Source organism: Peromyscus maniculatus, chromosome 3 (genome assembly GCF_049852395.1).
Source record: "Peromyscus maniculatus bairdii isolate BWxNUB_F1_BW_parent chromosome 3, HU_Pman_BW_mat_3.1, whole genome shotgun sequence".
In the NCBI taxonomy this organism is placed as follows: Eukaryota; Metazoa; Chordata; class Mammalia; order Rodentia; family Cricetidae; genus Peromyscus; species Peromyscus maniculatus.
In genome coordinates this window covers 3,310,415-3,331,857 of record NC_134854.1, presented here as the reverse complement: position 1 = coordinate 3,331,857, position 21,443 = coordinate 3,310,415, and the positions used below count along the sequence as shown (strand labels likewise).

Below are 21,443 nucleotides of genomic sequence, written 5' to 3'. Positions count from 1 at the left end.
AAGAATTGATAGATTATCTACAACCCATTCACATTCTTCATTGATTTTAGTGGGAAATTGAATTCTTACTCAGTGTTAATGAATTACCTGTGATAGCTGTTGCAACTATATGGCCTGGTCCCCAGACACCTAAAACATACTTTTACTCATGAAGTGATCTGAAATGCTAAGCATGCTATAGCTCCCACGATGCTGCTTACTTCTGTTCCAGCTGCTGGTCTTTAACTAATGAATATTCAATAGCTATTACTTTAATTATTCCAAACGAGAGAGGGGAGACATTAGTTCTTTATTATAATGGTTCTTAGATAACTTGAAGATGCCGTATGTCTCCATAGCTTGGCTAATAGATAGCTTTAGGTAAAGGATATTACCTCATCTGCATATAACTTAAAACTTCATTTGTATTTTTAAGAATTTTATTATTCCTCTGAGACTTTCATACAATGTGTTTTGATTGATATGCACCCTCTCCCCCAACTCTTCCCAGATCTACCTCCCCTTCCCTACTCACCCAACTTTGTGTCCTCTTTCAAATTATTATTTTTAAACTCATCAAGACCAAATTTTGCTGCCCAGATAGTCTTGGATGAATGGCTTCTACTGGTGCATAGTCAACTTACCAGAGGCTACACTCTTAAAAGAAATTCTCCTCCCAGAAGTTAACAGTTGCCGATAGCTCAATGGTTAGGGGTGGGATGTCATGCCTAACACTCATCTCTGTGCGGGGATTTGGCATGTAACCTTACACTGGTCTCATGCTGTCTCAATTGACTGTGAGTTCATATGTGCAGATGCCCTGCTGTCTAGAACATACTGTTTCCTTATAGTCATCTATCAGCCCGACTCTTAAACTCTTCCCACCCCCACTACCACAATGAAAACTGAGCATTGGGAGGAGTAGATGGTTGATGGCTACGCATTCTATAATTTCTTATTTCCTGCTCTTTGACAGGTCTCAATAGTTAACCATCTACTGCAAATACTCAGATAAGGCTTGAGAGATAAAGTATCTAAGAATGTAAAGATAAGTCATTAGGAGTTGTTTAATTATACATCCATTTAGCAAAATAATAGTAGTAGATTCACCCTTAGTGCCCATTGCCTGTGTAGCCATAGGTTCTTGGTCCATCGAAGGTGCCAGGTATGGGATTCATCTTATTGAGAGGGCTTTAAATCCAATCAGAGTGGTAGGTTACTCCCATGGTTTGATGCCACGATTACACTATCTAATAGACAGGTCTCGCTGGGTCAGTCATTATGGTAGCTCACAAGATTTACACCTGGATATGCTTGATGATTATTTTTCTCCTGCACTAGCATGCATAGAACTATGAGAACTAGCCAGTAGTGATGAATCGGGTCAGTACCAACTTGATTACTCCATGTTCTATAAGTCAAACACCTGGTGTCTTCAGGCTGATACTAATCCTCCGTCAGATGATATAAAACCTTATATCTGACTCCAGTAAAGGAAAAAAAGGGATATATTTGAATTCATTGGCATAGGAAAGTATTTTCAAAATAGGAACTCAATATCATAGGCATTAAGATCAACAATTAATAATGACTTCATGAAACTAAACGTTCTTTAAAAGCAAAAGACACCATCACTCAAGTTAACAGACAGCTTACAGAATGAGAACAAATACTCTATCAGCTATACATCTGACGGAGGATTAGTATCTGGAATATATATTTAAAAAAAACTAAATAAACATTGAGAAAACCCAATTTTTAAAATGAGGCACAGAATTAAACAGTGTTCTCAAAAGATGAAATATAAATGTCTGAAAACCATTTTTTTTTTAAATGTTCAACATCCTTAACCATCAGGGCAAATTAAAACTACTTTGAGATTTAATCTCATCCTGATCAGAATGGCTAAGGAAAACAAAATAAAACAATAAATACTGGTATGGATATAAGGAAAGGGGAAGACCTACGCACTGCTAGTGGGAGTGCAAACTTCTGTAGCCACTATGGAAATCAATGTGGAGATTCCTCAAAATGCTAAAAATAAATGTACCATATTATCCAGCTATATCACTCGTGAACATTCATAACTGCTCGTTCATGTTCATTGCTTTTCTATTCACAATATCTAGGAAAAGGAAACAGCCTTGATGTCTGTGATAGTTTGAATGAACATGGCTCCATAGGCTCTTAGGGACTGACACTATTGGGAGGAATGACCTTGTTGGAATAGGTATGGCATTGTTGGAGGAAGGAGTTCACTGGGGGTGGGCTTTGAGGTCTAAGAAGTACAAGCCGCCTTGTTTCATCCTTTTTGCAGCTGGAAACTATACCTAAGTTTCATTGTTCCAATGAAGTCTCAACTGTTGTCATGTTTGGGTTCAGACACTGTAAGTCCACCACTAATATTAGGAGCTGCAAATGAGAATCCCAAAAGTATTGGAAATGAGTAAATAAAACAAACAAACAAACTTGGATTTGAGGAGAAATAGATGAGTAGTTTTGAAATAAGATTGCCCTAGCACCATTAGTATCGCCTGAAAACTTGCAAGAAATTCAAATTCACATGCTCACACTGGACCTGAATTAGTAACTGAATCAGATAGGATTCACTAATCTTTGCACAACAAAGCTCCTAGAGATTTTGATGGTGTCCTGCATGAGGACACCCCAAGGATTTGAGTTTACCACCCCCAAGCTTGTAAAGCATATAGCTATACACTGGCTATATCTGTATCTCATTACTTCTGTGGAGTGGGTCTTCGTGAATCACTGGGATTCTTGTCAGGCTTAAGTCTTAGATAGGCTAAAATCTACAGGCCGCGCATATCTTCTTTATTCACATCAGGTAAAGCAGGTGCTAGAGTAATCAGGAACTCATTGTTCTAAGCTCATATAGTAACAAGACCCACAATCTTAATAATGTGCTTGAACCATTTGTATTATTCTATTTAATAATTTGTGAAGTGAATGAATTAGTAATCACTAGAGTCATTTCCAGCTCAAAATTCTATGGCCAACCCCATGGTTTTTGGATTTAGAAAGTAACCAACATTTGAAACATAATGGGTAAAAGTAATGCATGAGAGAATGTAAATAATATTACATCTTTCATTATTACTGTAAGCCCCTTGAGGCGTGTGAGTGGCCAGGACTCAACCCTGAGGACCTCCAACTGCCAGGCTTTGTCCACAGAACACTCAAGTCCATTAGGGCCGGACCCATCCCCTAGCAGGTGACCAAGCCCCACCCTACAGAGCAAAAAGCCCAAGATCAGGCCACAAAACCCCATGAATCCTAGGATACCCTGGAAAGCTCTGCTCCTAAGAAACCCTATACAAAGCCTGCTTCTGGCTCCATTCTTTGCTGCTTCTCTCCTGAGTAGAGGGAGACACTCTCCTGTGTCTTTCCCAATAAATTTCTTGTGTGAGGTTTGTTGTACAATGTGACTTTGTGGTATTCCTTGACTCCTGACTCATTTTCTCCTCTGAGATATAACACAAATACTTTTTTGACTGTATAAAATGAATGTATAAACTCTACTTTATGCCTGGACTGCACTGTTGCATGAGATAGTAAGAATTACAGTCTACCAAATTTAAATGCCCTCTGTTTAGTTAGTTCAGAGCAGAAATGAATGGGTATTTGGTAAGTAATATTTCATTAAATTGTTGGTCTAGTATGTGTCATGCATATTGAGTTCTAGGTTTTGTGCAGACCTGTGCCCCATCTTCAAGAGAGCCTGAGATTCTAATCTCAACATCAGGGATCTACAGTTTCCTAAGTCAGAAATTCTCCCAGGGAAAGGAAGGATATTTGAAAGGGATTGATTTAATTGAGAGCAAATGAAGCTCCAAGATGCTGAATGACTGAGGAGGTCTTTTTTGCAGAAAAAGCAGTAAGAGAGAGTAGCAAACACAAATACCTGTTATCCAGTTGTGTCTGCCTGATGACATTTTTGTATTCCTCCTTACATGCATATTACATGCATAGCATTTGACAATCACTAAATCAGTGAGAATGAGTCAATTTGTTGTGAGTAGAATGTAACATTATTCATTGTTTTTTGTGTTTGTTTTAAATATATATAACATGTTGAACATATTAAATATATATAACATGATTTAGTCAGAGTCAGTGACCATGTTGAAGCAGTTTCCTTATTCTTGTTCAGAACTCATTTGACCCAGTGTCTTTATTTAGAAACAATGCATTAGAGTGGGCAGGGACCTCAGCAATTATGCAGTCCAAACTCCTCATTTACCTGTGTCTAAAAATGGAAAAGACAGAAAAGTGAATAGGCATATGTGGATATCTTTGGTTTGTTGCGTAGCGACAGCTGTTGATTACAGATCTCTAAAATTTCTTTAAAAGGCAGCATAATGTAAAGTAACAAATGTAGACAGTATAGCCAAACCTGGGTTGAAGATTGGCGCTGTTAGTGGCCACATTACTAAATTTCATTGTACCGTGGAGATAAACTCATTTCACAAGATTCTTGTAGGACATAAAGTTGCAGTGAAATAGCAGTAGCACCTGCTACAAAGGCTGGCTGGCACTCAGCAATCAAATCTAAGAGTCTCCCTCATAAAAGATGTTGTACCGTTCAGCCATATACGTTTGTACTCTGAACATATAAACACGTAGAACCAGAACAGAGACCAGAACAGAGAGCAGAACAAGTTTGAAAACTCATTTCCAAAAAAAATAAGAAAGAACACTCATTTTCTTCTATTTTATCTGCTGTTGGCCCTTTGATAGTCACAGGTTTGAGATATTAGGATTAGACCTCTGAATCTTAAACCTAGATTGCCAAGCAAAACTGATTTGTTGACACTTCCTTTCTCTTTGTTCTTTGCTAGGATTTGAAAAGGAATCACACTGAACACTTGGATAAGATTCCTTAGAGCAGTGGTTCTCACCCTTCCTAATGCTGCTGCGACCCTTTCATATAGTTCCTCATGTTGTAATGACCCCCAAACATAAAATTATTTTCCTTGCTACTTCATAACTGTAATTTTGCTAGTGTTGTGAACCATAATGTAAATATTTGTGCTTTTCGATGGTCTTAGGCGACCCCTGTGTAAAGGTCATTCGACACCCCCCAAGGGTTCTCAACCCCATGGCTCAGAGGCAGACTCTGTAGTCAGGCACACATGATTATTGAGTAAATGTTTTTCAAAAACCTAAGGAAAGAAATGAAAGAAGGTGGATAGTGGAGGGAAATCAACACAGATGACATGGGCTTGGATAAATTCTTGTAGCTCTGGCATGAATCACTCAGCAGAATCATCTTGAGGCAAGAAGGTCAGTATGCAGGAGGAGTAGCCTGGGTGTTGGCTCCCATTAGACTAGCCTGCAACAGCCAGGCCATAAGCAGGAAGCACTCAGAGCTTTAGCAAGTAGGTGATGAAGTAGGCAAGGTGATCGAACTGGCATTGCAGTTTCTTTGCAAGGTTGTTTCCCCAATCTGTTCTTTATTTGCATCCAAAATGTGCCAAATTATGGTTTCAAAAATTTATAGGGACATAAATTTGCTCAACTCTGCCCACCAAAGTGTTGGGCTCAGGCACTTAGGTGGTGGTGGTAGGAAGAGCTGTATGTTGCTAATTCCCACAAGAGCTTTGAATAGCATAGTGATACCTAGAAGCCTAAGGTGGCGAGAAGGGGTTCTGTCAGCTGCCGCTCAGCAGGGCAAGGATGGCGATATACACAAGTGCTTAAGGAAAAAGAATATTTGAGTAGACATTGTCCTTTCACCAAATCAAATCATGATTTTTCTCAGCTCAGTGATTACTGGAACTTGACATCACTTACTACCAGTGATTAGTAAAGCATAGTCTTTTATGAAGGCCTCGAAGCCCTATAGGCTTCTGCTCTATTAAGGTTTACATTCTTGCCGTCAGTTCTAGCTTTCTAACGTCTGAGACTTTGAAAAAGGAACTTAAAAGCTGCTTTTGCTAAAAGAGCCTTGGCTCCGTACTTGGGCTCACAGTGTAACCAACAGCAGGATGAAAGCCGGGCACGTGTGTGCTTATTTTGTGTCTGTCTATGCCCTTTACTTGCACTGCAAACACAGAGCTGTGTTGTCTTTCAGCTTTCCTTTGGGGTCACCTTGGAGTTGTGTTCTACAAACACAACTTTGTAGAACAGACCACCTTTTAAATGAGAGTCATTATCTACAAAGGTGAGGTCATACTCTGGAGCAAGAGCGGCCATCTTCAAGGAACCAGACTGATTGCCTTCCAGGCATGATACTGATAAGGACAGGTGGGCCACCCTGTAGAACCAGAATTGAGACAAGATCAGCCAGACCACACCTTGGCCAGGACTGCTCAATCATGTATTATAGCCTCTCAATTCTTTCTTTTCTGTAAGTACTTCAGAGGTAGACTTGGATTTTTTTCTTCCCAAAGTGGCTGCATTGAATAAATCTCACTTTTCTGCTTTTCACTGTCACGTGTCATTTTAAATTGGCATATTGGGGACAAGCAGCCTAACCTAGCTTTGGAGGGACTTTGTGGAGGCCAAGGTGTTGTCCCAAAAACCCTAGTCACAATATTAGAGAAACATGGATATAAAAAAAGAAAAAGTCATTTGACGTAGGATGTGTTGATTGGGTTGCAATCGAGAAGTCACAGAATATTTTATGTAGTATAAAAGAATGAATTTAATCCAGAACTTTGTTTTCATAGATGATAGGAATGAAGCCACATGGAGACCATGAAGAAACTCAGAGATCAGCAAGAGGAGAAAGTCACTCCATCACTAAAGCTGGACGGAGAGCTGGAGTTGCTGAGTAGGAAGTAGATGCTTAGTGGTTTATGCAGTAGACTCGTGCAGGAGGAAACACATTCAGGCAAGAAGAGAGAAGTTTCCTGGCTTCTTTCTTTGTCTGGTCCTCCAGTATCCTGCTGGAGCCCAGGAGCTTAGCCCAGCTGGATTGCACCTTACTGACAGGCTGGGAAATGTACTGTGTAGGTCAGGGTCTACAATCCACATCAGAGCTGAGGAAGGTGAGAAACCACGACAGCAGGGAAGAGTCAAAGACAGGTGCAATAATGATTGCTAAGATAACAGTGGAGGGCTGCATTTTGGCCTTCTGAGTTCCCAGTACCCAAATGTCATCCAGAGAGAGTAGCGTGTGTCCTGTCTCCCAATTCATTTCCTTATGTCTCTTCAGAGTTTCTGTTCATTACTAGCTTTTTCAATCTTGTGTTGATAACAAGATTCCATATGTGATGTTCCTCATGCATTTCCTGTAATAGAGACCTACTCTTCTGTAAATTTCACGTCCACAATCCCAGACAGTAGTAACCACCTTTATATTTTGTTGCTTTCCCCTAGCCACAGAATACTGACGGAGGAGGGTATACACTCGACCCTTACCTGGGCAATCAGAATTGTCTCCCTAGATCTGTGAATCACATGCACTATATATGTTATGTTTGCCAGATACTAATTGCAGTGGGCTGGGACACGGGAACTTGGGGAATATGCTCTGACTATTTTCTGTGCACTAAGATGAATGAGGAAGCAATTTCAACCCAGAAAGCACAATGGAATAAACTTACAGGAAGAGGCAGAGAAGGGAGGAGAGTCAAGTGAGAGCCGCCCAAAGCTGTGTAGTTCCAGGTTTCCGTTCTTCAGAAGACCTGCTTTCACTTTCTGCTCCCAGTTAGGAGAAATGCTGTGCAAATATTCCACGGCCTACACAGATCCTCCCTCCTTTATTGTCGGCTTTCCCATCATATACAAGCAAAAGGATCCTTACCAAGATAATGTTTTCACAAAGAGTTTAAAAATTAAATTATGGAGCCAGGTGGTGGTGGCGCATGCCTTTAATCCCAGCACTCAGAAGACAGAGCCAGGCAGATCTCTGTGAGTTTGAAGCCAGCTTGGGCTACAGAGTGAGTTACAGGAAAGGCTCCAAAACTACCCTGAGAAACCCTGTCTTGAAAAACAAAAAACAAAAATTAAATTATGGGCTGTGGGCCAGCGAGATGGCTCAGTGGATAAAGGCACTTTCCACCAAGCCTGACAACCTGAGTTCCATCCCTGGGACCCACCTAACAGAAGGAGAGAATCCATTCCTGCAAGTTGTCCTTTGACCTCCACTTGTACGCTGTGGCACATATTCACCCACACACATACACACACATGAGCAAGTAAATGTCACCCAGGATTTTATTACAGTTAAATTACACCTCCCATGGTTCCCTTTTCCTCTAAGAGAGTGAAGAAGACAAGTGTGTACTACTGACCATTTTCCAGAGACACTCCCGTACTGAAATGATTTTGCACTGATGTTAGTTTGAAGAGAACAGCTAACAGGACACCAGAACTGACTTGATGTGTTGACCCAGTTCTTTATGCAATGATGGGATTGATACACATACACTTTATAATATTTGACGCATATGAGAAGAATGTCACCCCTTCCCAATGTCCTGTTTTAGGACAAGCCCCTGCTACAGATAGACTTACCGTGTCTTAAGGGACTACTGACAGACCATATGGCCTTATTCTGCTCTTGCCTCCACTCCTAAATTAGCAGTTGTGTGATCATTGGATAAACAGGTTGAATCATAACAGAACCTATTGTCATATCTATCAAAAGAGCTGCATGTGTTTTTAGGCACCTCAAAACACTGGCCCTCCAGAAATGTTTACAAGGTACCTGAGTCCTATGCCCATTGCAATTTATAGTGTATTCCCTAGGAAATCATTTAGCTGATCAAGAACCTAATATATTTACCACTTCCGGCTTTACAGGTCATTTCAGCATGATGTTATTTTAGCAATGAACTAGGATGATGCCAAGATGATAGATGCTCTAGGAGAGCTAACCTTTGCACTAAAATGAGCTGACCCATGTCTTACCATAACCTTCTGATAAATGCCCCTTTGCCCTAGTTAGCTTGGGTCAGTTTCTGTTGTTTGCAAGTAAACTGCATATGTAATTATTGCTGTTTATTTCCAGTAGGAGACTGATTTATAGTTGTGTGATGGCTATTCTTTGTCATCAGCTTGACTACATCTGGAATTAACTAAAACCCAAGTGGCTGGGAATACCTGTGAAGGATGTTTCCTTAATTAAATCATACGAAGTGGGAAAATTTACTTTTAATCCTTTTGAGGTAGGAAGACACACCTTTAATCCAGATTTTATGAGGTTGGGAAGATCCACCTTTAATCTGAGTCACACCTTCCACTGACAGCCTATATAAAGGACATGAAAGAAGCAAGTTAGCTCTCTTTGCCTGCTTGTTCTCACGGGGTAGTCCACTCTTTCACTGGCATTAAAGCCTACTTCTTCAGGATTCTGGTGTGTACTGAAGACCAGCTGAGATATACATCATTATGGATTGAACAACAACTGTATTCTTGGACTTTTTGTTGGGTAGACAGTCATTTTGGATAGACCACAGCCTGTCAGCCAGTCTAATAAATCCACCCCTCCCTTCTCCTTGCCCCTCTTTATTCTCTAGGTTCTGTTCCTCTAGAAAACCCTGACTAATACAATTAGTTCTTAGGCATACTTTATCTTCTGTATCATGCTTTAAATAGAATACTACCAGGATAGAACTCCATAATTATTTGAGATCCCTTGTAATTCTTCAAGTGGGTAAAAGAAACTTGAGCAACCAGCTGGTCTGCCTTCTCCATGCTCACTGGGAGATACACTCAGTTTCTTCAAACCTTCTGTTTTGCTGTACTCCAGATTTCTCTGTATCTTACTCCATCCAAAGCTTCAGGCTTCCCTCTTTTACTTTCTATCATTAAAAAAAATCTATTGGTTCTTTCTTATAAATGTATTGTGTAAGTGTGTTCAAATATCTCTCACATTAAAATAAAACTATTTCTTAAAATAACTAAGGAACTTAAATAAATAAATGAACTACCTTGGCTAGTTATTAACCTGTATTTTTCCATGCATAGACAATTTCTAAAGAGTAATTTATCCCCTTGTCATTTTTTCTTTAATTAAGCAATGTAATATTATTTCTACTACCAATGTTCCATTAACTAAGAGCACTAATGATGACTACAAGATCATTAAAAGTGTTTAAGACTTCAGTTATGTGGCACTGATAAACAATAGTTTCTTCTTTGCATGCTCTCTACTTTCTATCAATATGATGTCTGTTTCTGATAATCAAATGTTCACTCATTTTGTCTTCTCTGTGACTTTACATCTTAAATATTGATAACCATGGAATTCTATCATCTTGCTTTTTATTTAGCTTTTAATGTAGAAGGCCCAAAACAGTATTTCATGAGAGATCAGTTTGTTAATTATACTTGACAGAAGAACATGCCCTATGTACCTGACTCTACATTGAATGCCTTAGGTACATTCTCACTGAATTTACCCTTCCATGGATGGCCTTCTACAGGCTTTATTAGTAACATTTTTCCAATAACTTGCACAATGTCAACAAGAGAGCTGATTCAAGTCTGGCTCTGTTGACAGCAGAACCTACACTCTCTTATCAGTAACCATATTAATGGTTTGATTACCAAATCTCTTTCCAGATATCTCTCCTGAGGACTAGAGCAGCAGCCACAAATTGATAGGCCTCTCAGTGGCATCACATAAAAATATAAACTAATGCACTTTATCTCAAATCATCCCTTTCCAGTATGCTATATCTTATTGAACACCAAATGCCACCAAGCCTTACAATTAGAAGCTTTAAAGTCGCCCCATTGCTGTGGGATGGTCTGTATGTCAACTTGCTCTGATTGGTCAAATAAAACACTGATTGGCCAGTGGCCAGGCAGGAAGTATAGGCGGGACTAACAGAGAGGAGAACTGAGAGAACAGGAAGGCTGAGTAAGAGAGACATTGCCAGCCGTCTGCCATGACAAGCAGCATGTGAAGATGCTGGTAAGCCACGAGCCACGTAGCAAGGTATAGATTTATAGAAATGGATTAATTTAAGCTATAAGAACAGTTAGCAAGAAGCCTGCCATGGCCATACAGTTTCTAAGCAATATAAGTCTCTGTGTTTACTTGGTTGGGTCTGAGTGGCTGTGGGACTGGCGGGTGACAAAGATTTGTCCTGACTGTGGTCAAGGCAGGAAAACTCTAGCTACACCCCATCCTCCTATCCCTCACACCATCCCTGTCTTTTAATTACCAGTTACCAAATCATGTCAAACATACTTATTTGCTTTTTGCCAATACTACTTTTCATTTATTCTTATAACCCCAATAAAACCTCGTTGAAAACTTAACTAGAATCCTGTTTTTGGTCTCTGTATATTGCCCCCAATTTATCTTGCATTTTTCATATATATTTGTAAGTATATCTAATGTATAGATATTTTTTCTTAAAGATGACACTTCTGCCTAGCACAGATTCTCAATATGAATTTTGAGCAATAGCCAAAGAAATATGCTAAAGAAGAGAGGAGTATGTGTATGTGTGTGTGTGAGAGAGAGAGACAGAGACAGACAAGAGATTTGCAGAGCTCTAAGAACTACCTCATATTCCTGTGGCACCTTGGTTCCTTTTGTGATAAATAATCTTGGGTCTTCCAGTGCTAAACACCTGAATCATGACTGAGATTTCTTTCTGTTCCCACACGTTTGGCTATAAATGTCAAAGTTATCCCCTGAATCCAGGTAAGTGACCTCATAATTCTCTTTCCTTCCCCGGATCTTTTGTGAACTACCACTTTTCTCTTTAATCTTTGCTTCTTTTCACTGACTGTTCTGATATATAGAAATCTTATAAGCAAATAAAATTTTTTGGAAGTGACAGTGGCATTTAAAGGCATATACACATTTAATAATAGTGCCACATTGCCCAGAAAGAACATATATTTAAATAATTAGATCAATACTCTACATATTAAAAAGTACATTAAATACTTAGAATCTACATGTTTTGAACATATTGCTCTTCATTAAAAGTATATTTAGTTTTTAAAAGTTGCCAATTTTCTTTGGAAAAAATAAATTGATTTCTAGAAAATTTTGGGTTTAATTTATGCATCAATGAAAGAAATAAGTATTTCTCTGTGGATAATAAAAGATGGCAACTAAGAACTGATTTGTTTACATTTTTGATTTTCTAAGTAAGTTGAGGTAGGTAGGAAAGTGGGGGTCGTGTCAGTATATATAAGGAGAAAAACTGACAATATACAGGTATATATTAGAGGGTTTTTTGTTTTTTTTTTGAGACAAGGTTTCTCTGTGTAGCTTTGTGCCTTTCCTGGAACTCACTCCGTAGCCCAGGCGGGACTTGAACTCACAGAGATCTGTCTGTCTCTGCCTCCTGAGTGCTGGGATTAAAGATGTGCGCCACCACCGAGGTTTTTGTAAGGCAAGGATTTAAAAGGAAATCGCACATTCCAAAGAAAATTCATCGCTTTTTACAGCACCAGATATATGTTGATTTGATGGGAAATGTAGGGAGAAAAGGACCTATGGTCTAATTTTCTAATATCTACCCTTTAATTCCCTTCTTGGTTTCCACAAATTCCTCAGAAATAATGACTGCTAATGAAATGACTTACTCGTTCAAAATTAAAACAACCAAAGGCAAATGCTTGTTTAGTAAAAGAAAATATGTTTTTTAGATATTTCATTTATCAGAAGCTTGGAATCACAGAGCAACTGCTTTTGTGATCAACCTTTCTACAGTCAGCATTTCTTCAACCATTTCACAACCTCAACAGTGCGTGCCTTCCCCTTGATCATCACACTTATTGAAATCAAGACTATGAATGAATCTACTATCTACCTAAAGATAGCAAACAATGCGCTCCTGCTTCCTGAATAAGGCAAGCATTATCCCAAGGACATATGTTCTCTAGATGCGTTCACTCTGATACATCCTGTCATCTTTCATGCTGCTTAGGTTCTATTTGCCGTTGTTCTTCCTTAAGCTATTTTAATTTCCTTCCCACATATTTCATACAAAGCCAACTGCTGGTCATTCCCTTCCTTGCCTCTTGCTGGGGTTCCATCAAATAACTTATTCTTTTGTAACAACTAGACCCTATTTTTCCCTCTTTCCAATGGTTCCTATAATCCCTAGTTGAAAAGATCAATTGCACCCAGCTTTCTCACAATTTATGTTCTGTTCTAAAGGACATTATGTTTGTATTATACCTAGTAGGGAAGACTGACTGTACTTGCTACAGAACTCTCTGAGCTGACAAAAAAAAAAAAAAAAAAAAAAAAAAAAGCCTTTTTCTTATCTTCAGTAATAGTTGTTTTTGTTCTCTTGATTTCCAAAGCACATGTGTCTGTCCTCAATTACCAATATAGAATACCAGCATTCCAAGACCCACAAATAGCAAAACCCCTAATTACACCCTATTTACCTACTTTCAAAACCCAGTAAGAGATGAAGCCTTTACAGAAGTTTTCAATTGAAGTGCTCTCCCCTGGATTCCCTAGGTAGCCTGTTTGCCCTTTTTTTTTTTTTTTCATTGAATTACATCTCGGGAAGGCTGCATGGCTGTACCGCATTAACTTACATCTCTTATAGAACCAAAACACACTAAGGTATAATTTAAACATTCTGGACTTTAATAGATGATTGCTATTAAATTCACCTTTAGACAGGTTATTTTTATCTTTTTATAATGCCATTGTGGAGGATATTCTAGAGTAATATAAGTTAACACCCTCTCTGTAAAAGTGCAAAATAAAATACTTGTTTTGAAATTTAGTTGCGGAAAGTGAGTGGGCCTTCCAGCAGCACTGAGATGATTTCTTTTCTGTTAATAGCTATAAAGCATTGTGTCTCTCCCCTATTGCCTGCCGTATTACTGTCTGCCAGGATGCTAACAGCAAAATCTGATGCACAATGATGTGAGCACTTTTAAAAATTTGATCGCTTTTTATAATGCATTCGCAACGTTTGGCCTGTCTTTATATACCTGAAAGAACAGTTAGCTGTATAGCAAAATTTTTGTTTATACTAACAAATACCTTTGAAAAAGTCTTGGGTTTGGTATGCTAGATACATTGAAATTTTTTTTATTATAGTAATTTAAAATCAACATGAAAAAGTTGTTATGTGTACTTAACACATGCATTTCACATATTATCAATGCAACATGTCATGTGTTAGAAAACAGTCAGCTATGTTAACTTTCAGGATTGGTTTACATTGTTGTCCTGGATATGGTTCTGATTTCCTTTTGTTCTGGTTGTTTTTGAGGGCTGGGTATTGAACCTAGAATCTTGGGCATATTGGGCAAGTACTTCTACCATTGAGCTATATATATCCTTAGTCCCCTGATTTTCTCTTTAATAATATCATTGTATGTATTTTTAGTCTCTCAAAATATCTTTCTTAAGGAAATTCATGAGTGTATCTGGGGGAAATCTAAGTACAGCTAGTGTGGCTTAAAAATAAAAGAAGGTGAACCTAGTCTATTGGTTCTTATACCCAACTTTCAGTATTTTTCTATGTAGCTTGGATTCATGAGCAGGATCTCCCCATGTGCTAACAACTCCAACTAGCTCCAGGATTTACAATTACCCATCTATTTCATAAAAACAAAGGAACAAGATGACAAAGATCAACACTAAAAAAAACTCTCTTTGAGGGTTGGAGAGATGACTTAGTGGTTGAGATCACTTGCTGCTCTTATATAGGACCTGAATTCAGTTCCCAGCACTGATGTTCTGTGGTTACATCATCCAGTAACTATAGCTTTAAAGGACCCAATGCCATCTTATGGCTTCACTGGGTCTGTACACACACATACACACACACACACACACACACACACACACACACACACACACTAAAATAAAATCTTGCAAAAACAATGAAAATACTCTTTTCTACTTGCAGAGTAAGGGTCTGAACTCAGGCTTTCATTGTCTATAGCATGCACATGCTGTTTACTGACCTGTTCACCGTTGCAGGCCACTTGCAATGTTCTCATAGATAAAACTCAAGGCATGCATCCTGGGAGCTTGGTTAGTTCTGCCCATACTACACACACTTCTAAAGCAGTAGATAGCTTTCTAAAAGGAAAATAGGCTGTGGTTACCAGCAGTCAGGAAAATGAATGCTACATAAAAAGTGTCATGTATGTATCATAAAACAGGGATGCCAGATTGAGAACAAGAAAGCAGGACATCTAATGTAAATTTCAGATAGAAAACAGCATAGTCTTTAGTATTAAATACATCCACTTTTGAGTTTGGGAGATACTTAAAAAATTTATTTTCCATTGATTTAAAATTAAAGTTTAAGGGGCTGGAGAGATGGCTCAGAGGTTAAGAGCACTGACTACTCTTCCAGAGGTCCTGAGTTCAATTCCCAGCACCCACATGGTGTCTCACAACCATCTGTAATGAGATCTGGCACCCTCTTCTGTATACATAATAAATAAATAAATCTTTAAAAAAATTAGATTTTAATTGGATATTGTATACTTTATCTGGTACTCCTAATACCATGTATATAAATAAACTCAGCAAGCAAGTTAGAGTTAAGTAATTTTATGTCAGAAAGTCACCTGAGTCTATATAGAATTATGAATGATACAAACATTGCATGATTGCAGCAAAAATAAATGTTAGATTTATGATTAAAATTACCATTATCAGAAACTACAATTTTGACCTCAATAATTTAAGCATGTGTCCTCATGTTTTTTCATGGACTTAGTTGATAAAATTTAAGTATCTCTGTTTTCTATCTGTTTGACCGTCTGATAAAACCTATTTTAGGAACACTGGTTTGCCTGCTGTGGAAGAATACATGACTCTGTGTAGACATTTGTTTTGTCTCCTGGGCAATGGCTGCTACAAGGCTGCCTCGATTCATCTTGGGAGCAAGTGTCTTGGGATGTTATTAAGAGTCTTGGAATGTATTTTCCTCATGTTGCCCAGCAGACTTGTGGAAGGCAGGCAGATTCATCAGTGTGTACCCGCACCACCCCGATCTTTCTAGGAACACTTTAACTGCCATCTCTGTTGCATGTAGTCTGGGTAAGAAATGTCTATATAGGAAGAGAAGTATATCTTTAAACAGGCGGGTATGTGACCGAAGTCAGCCAAGCAGACACTTTTCCATGAAATTTGAGTTTTACAAGGAAACATTAGTCCTAAACCAAAGGAGAAACTGATTTATCCCAGTGGTGGTTTTGGTGGTTATCTGGGGATAGTGGTCTAAGCTCCTTTTGGTTATGATACCAAGCAAACAAAGGTACCCTCATTTCTATTCTAAGATTTGTATGAACTTTCCAATTTTTCTTTTTATATACTAGAGGCTTTTTTTTGAGACTCACAAGCCTTTCTAATTATATGGCATATTATTTTTGACACTTTAAATTATATATCAGTGTATAAATCCAACATAACAATCAAGCAATGTCACAGTAGAATTGCTATGACAGAGTCACAATGAGGACACACAATGAATTTTAACCTATGTTTTGTTTATTTAGTCTGTTATTTCCCTTAAGGAGAACTATGGGTTCAAGTAAGGGTATGTTCCTTTGTTAACCTGTCTCACTGAATCAAGTTCAAAATATAGTGTAATAATGTTCATTAAGAACATGGTTTTGAATTTCAAAAAGTTCACACTGCAGGTTGTATTCCATACAAAGTCAAGTCTGAGATGGAGTTTCATGATTAGGCTATCATAGAAGAGTGACCATAAAATCTGTACTGTGGAGGAGAGGAGAGTGAAGCAGGAGGAGATCAAAGCCGGCCTTGAGTAATGAAACAAATCCAGCAGTAGTTTTGGTCCATCCAGGGGACTCTCTGGAGACATAATGGTCCTTCAGTGCATTCTCAAGATGGCAGTAATCATTAATGAATGCCAGCAGCCAAGAGGGCACAGCCTTGAACAAAGGGGCTATCTGCGACCAGAGGAATCCTGAAGGTACTGGCAACTGAAAACTGTTTGCCAATGATCCTTCAATAATCTGGAACAAGTTCTGGAGAGAAGAGCTGGGTGATAGGTCACTGTGTCCACTGCAGTTGGTCATCTAGCACAAGGCATTCTGAGGTGCAGACATATGACTGCACTACAGTTTCAAATAATCCTTTTGCAAAGAAGCTCATCATAAGAACAGCTACCTCAAAGGCATATAGGAAAGAAGTCTGAAAACAAATGCTTACATTAGAAGGCAAAACATGGTATGTAGCGTAGTGTGATTTTCTTTCTTTCTTTCTTTCTTTCTTTCTTTCTTTCTTTCTTTCTTTCTTTCTTTCTTTCTTTCTTTCTTTCTTTCTTTCCTCCTTCCTTCCTTCCTTCCTTCCTTCCTTCCTTCCTTCCTTCCTCCCTCCCTCCCTCCCTCCCTCCCTCCCTCTCTCTCTCTCTCTCTCTCTCCCTCCTTCCCTCCTTTCTTTCTTTCTTTCTTTCTTTCTTTCTTTCTTTCTTTCTTTCTTTCTTTCTTTCTTTCTTTCTTTCTTTCTTTCTTTCTTTCTTTCTTTCTGTCTGTCTGTCTGTCTTTCTGACACAGGGTTTCTCTGTATAGTTTTGGTGCCTGTCCTGGATCTCACTCTGTAGACCAGACTGGCCTCGAACTAACAGAGATCCACCTGGCTCTGCCTCCCAAGTGCTGGGATTAAAGGTGTGCACCATCACCGCATGCTTTTATTTCTTTAAATAACATAGTTATTGAAGAGACAGGACTTTGCTAATAGTGTATGCAGTATTGAGAGGCTGATGCAGGGGATCCAGACTAGGCTACATAGTAAGACTCTGTCTTAAAAACAACAACATAACAAGTTGATTTTTTTTTTTGTTTGTTTTGAGACAGGGTTTCTCTGTGTAGTACTGGCTCTCCTGGCTCAACTCAGTAGACCAGGCTGGCCTTAAACTCACAGAGATCCTCCTGGCCTCTGCCTCCCAAGTGCTGTGATTAAAGATGTGTGTCAGTACAGCCCAACTACAAGTGTTTTTTTTTAAATAAAGGCATATAATTACACAATTACACAACAAACACCAATTGTTTGAACTGCATAAATAAGACCTTTATTTTTTACAATTATTTATTTTTTAAAAAAACCCTAATACATTCTTACTGATCTCATTTTACCATGGGCAAAAGAAAAATTTATCATCAACAGTTTGTGGGCTGGCATTTGCAAATCACCATCATAGAGATATATTTAAATAAACAAATATTATCCTTGGCTACAGAGTGAGTTCAATACCAGCCTGGCCTACATGAAACTAAACAAAACAAAGCAACCCACAAAAGGCCTTTTAGAAGAGATGGCACCAAGGCAGGGCAGTCTGGGAAGAGAGGAAACAGAGTGAGTCAGGGGTTTCTGGGTGAGGGAAGAATGTAGGTAAGGCACGAGGAATGAGGTGAGCAGGATGTAATGACACAGACATGTGGCAACCCTGCTCAGGAGGAACGTGCATCATGACAAGGTGACTAATGACTAATTGAGAATGGATACTGGAGTTCAGTGGGTTCAAGTAATTCAGCACACAACTGGGTAGAAGCAGAGACTTTTGAGCAAACACCATTACACACTCATGCTTAAGTGAAAGTTGTCAGGCATTCAGGAAATAGATCCACATTCATCCATCCATTTACCAAACATTTGCTTCCGACCTATTGTATGTGCCCGTCCACCTGACAGTAGTAAATGGAGGGTGAACGACACCCTCCCTCACAAAGCCAGGCCTTGCTCTTGCTTTATGTTCAGGTGCGCCCTTGCCTGGACCTCAGTAACCATGGTCTACTCAAGTTGCCTTTTTTTCCCCTAGTGAGCTTTTATCACCACGATCTGGATCCGGTGCCTAGCTTTTGTTATTGAAATAATACTGCTGTTAAGTAATGGATCTTTCCTGTTCCTCTGAATCATACTCAATTCTGCAGTCAGAGGAACTCTCTGAGATGCCAATCAGATTGTGTCACGGATACGTTAGTATCTTCCATCCCCTTCATGATGGAGCCCAGTTCTTTGACATTCCTCAAGGCTTTTCCTGATCTGTCTCATACACCCATCACCTGTCTCCTTCCTCCCACAAACTCTTCAGTTCTTTGAACAGGTTTTTTTGTTTGCCTGTTTGTTTTGTTTTTATCCTTCTGGGACTTCTGAGGCCCTTTGCATCTGACTCTTCACCTCAGCATTGCTTGTCTTCCTAATGTCTTTTCTTAGGTGGCCTTGCTTCCGGGAAGCTTCGTCAGGGTTAGAGTTCTCTTCTTTGTGCACTTCTGTAGTGGACAGGTTTGAAAGGGTGCCTCTTATTGGTTTCTGGTTCCCTCCATAAGCAACTTGAGGGCAGGGAAGCATGTATCCCTGGAGTCTAGCTTCCTTCTTGGTACACTGTAGGTGCTAAGTAAGCACCTGAATGATGTGATGACAGAATGATAGAACAATTCATCAGCTCATTTAAGAAAGCATTGGCATAAAGCTGGGTGTGGTGGTGCATACCTATAATCACAGTATCTGGGAGATAGAGGGAGGATGACCAGGAGTTCAAGGTTATCTTTAGTCATATAATGAGTTCATATTGGCTTACAGGAATCCCTGTCTAAATGTAACCCCCCTCCCCCCCCAAAAAATAGACAAACAAAAATGAAGCTCTTATACATCTCTTTAAAATGCCAGAAAATGTTCTTACTACATTTTAGAAGTAAATATACAGAGTAACCAATGGTTTTGTTTTTATTCCTCATCCACATCTACAACAGTACAAAATGTGCAAGGCTCTTTCTGTAAAATTCTGAGTGCAACCAATCTGTGGCACAGGCTTAGATTTAGCTTCCTTTATTCAAATCTCTGGATTTTGTTTTGTGGTGTTTTTTTTTTCCTCTCCATAAAAATGAGAAACCAAAATAACCCCTTACCTTAAAAAAATATTTTTCCAGATCAATCTGCAAATAAGCAAACTTTGCAAACAGCTAGTGTCACGATAGCCTGCTAGAATAGCAGCTGGAAGGTCTGCCGCTGTATGCAATCAGACTGAATGCAGCTTGAGTTTGGCCAGGACACCACATCTGTTTGAAAAACGAAGAAATTGAATTGGAAGCATTTCCCCAGGCATATGCAGTACTTATTAGCCCATAAAATATTTTCATAGGTATCAATATAGAAGTTTTCAATTTTTGTATGTTTCAAGAAAATTGCTACCCAAAGTAAGGTAGAGTGCCATGTGTCTCTGAATTCTTTGTTATCTTAAGTTGAGAATAATTCCCTACTCGGCCTATTTAGTTAGTTTGTTATTTGATAATTTTAAACAGGTACGTAATGCATTTTGGTCACTCCCCTGCTTTTAAATCTTCCTCCCATCCCAATCAATCATCCTTCTTCTGACCAGTCCCTTTGCAGCCCATCCTGTTTAACCAGAGACATTTATGTGACTATTGGACTGGAACTACCCACTGGAGACTGGTGAGGTCACCAGTGGACACACTATTGAAGATAATACTTCCCTCTCTCAATGAGTTTATCCGTGGAAATCATCAGGGAGGGCTAGGCCCCCTGAGCCCCTGCTTTTTCTAGTCCTGACTATGAACAGACCCACTCTTGCTCAGATCCAGTGCAGGCATCTGCTGCTGCTGGGTTTATGATGCCCAGAAGATGCCATTACACATCCTTTCTCCCTATCCTCTGGGTCTAACATTCTGATGCTTCTTCTGCAGTGTTTCTTGAACCTTAGAGGGACTAGTTAGTACAAATGTCTTGTTTAGGGCAGAACATCATCACTTTTTCTCAGCACAATTGTACAGCCATGAGCCTTTGCACTCCTCACTATTCCCTGGAAAGAAAGGCTGCCCTGATTAAGGCAGAAAGCAGATTTTCTTTTCTGTTGGTATAACTATAAACACATAGAAGGCAGCTTGATGCTATGTCAGTACAGCTAAGCATCAGTATTCAGTTCCACCTATGATCTCCCTTGCTATGGGATTTAGACCAGGTTTTTAGTAACATAGATGGATTCTCTCCTACGAGCCAGCCTCAGATCTCGTCAGAAAGTTGGCAATTCCTCCTAGCACTAATGTCACGGTTGTACATCTTGTCTGCAAGGCTGGTCTTGAAGATCACAGGTTCACAACTGGGTAAGACCATAGATGCTCTTTCTTCCCCAGCAGCCTGCTTAGTATTTTCTGGGACATGAAAGCTAGCCAGTAGGAAGAAGCTTTTCGCTCAGTTCAGGTTGATTTCTCTCTATCATGCAACCAAGGTACTTTTAGCTGTAAGGTCTTATTTAGTTCTGATGGGAGACCAAGAGAAGTGGCAAGAGGTTGTCTTGCTGTGGGGGACTTACTAACCAATAACTACAGGTGTTAGAGCACCGCCTCACCGGAAAAGGGGAAGTGGCGAACCGGATGCGGAGCTGGGGGCCAGTACCAAAGGCCGGAGCATGACAAGCAGGAGTAGCCGGCCAGGGTCGGGCCCCAGCTCGGTGGCCACACCCACTCAGGGCACGGCTTCACCATGGCATGGCACCGGCTCTGCCACGCTACCCACGCTCCGCAGACGCCGCTGGCCGTCTCCATAGGGA

At 39.5% G+C, this 21,443-nt stretch overlaps 1 long non-coding RNA gene across 2 annotated transcripts; it reads right to left on the bottom strand.

Moving 5' to 3' along the window:
- Positions 1–6,621: 6,621 nt before the first annotated feature.
- LOC143272260 (uncharacterized) lies at positions 6,622–21,400 on the bottom strand. Of its 2 annotated transcripts, XR_013049662.1 has the most exons (5): positions 21,243–21,400; positions 19,786–19,935; positions 14,866–14,983; positions 9,101–9,198; positions 6,622–6,983 (listed from the first exon to the last, which is right to left on the bottom strand). It is a non-coding gene; the product is annotated as an uncharacterized LOC143272260 (long non-coding RNA). The 2 variants fall into 2 exon arrangements; XR_013049661.1 differs by having other exon boundaries at positions 6,622–9,198.
- Positions 21,401–21,443: the final 43 nt, after the last annotated feature.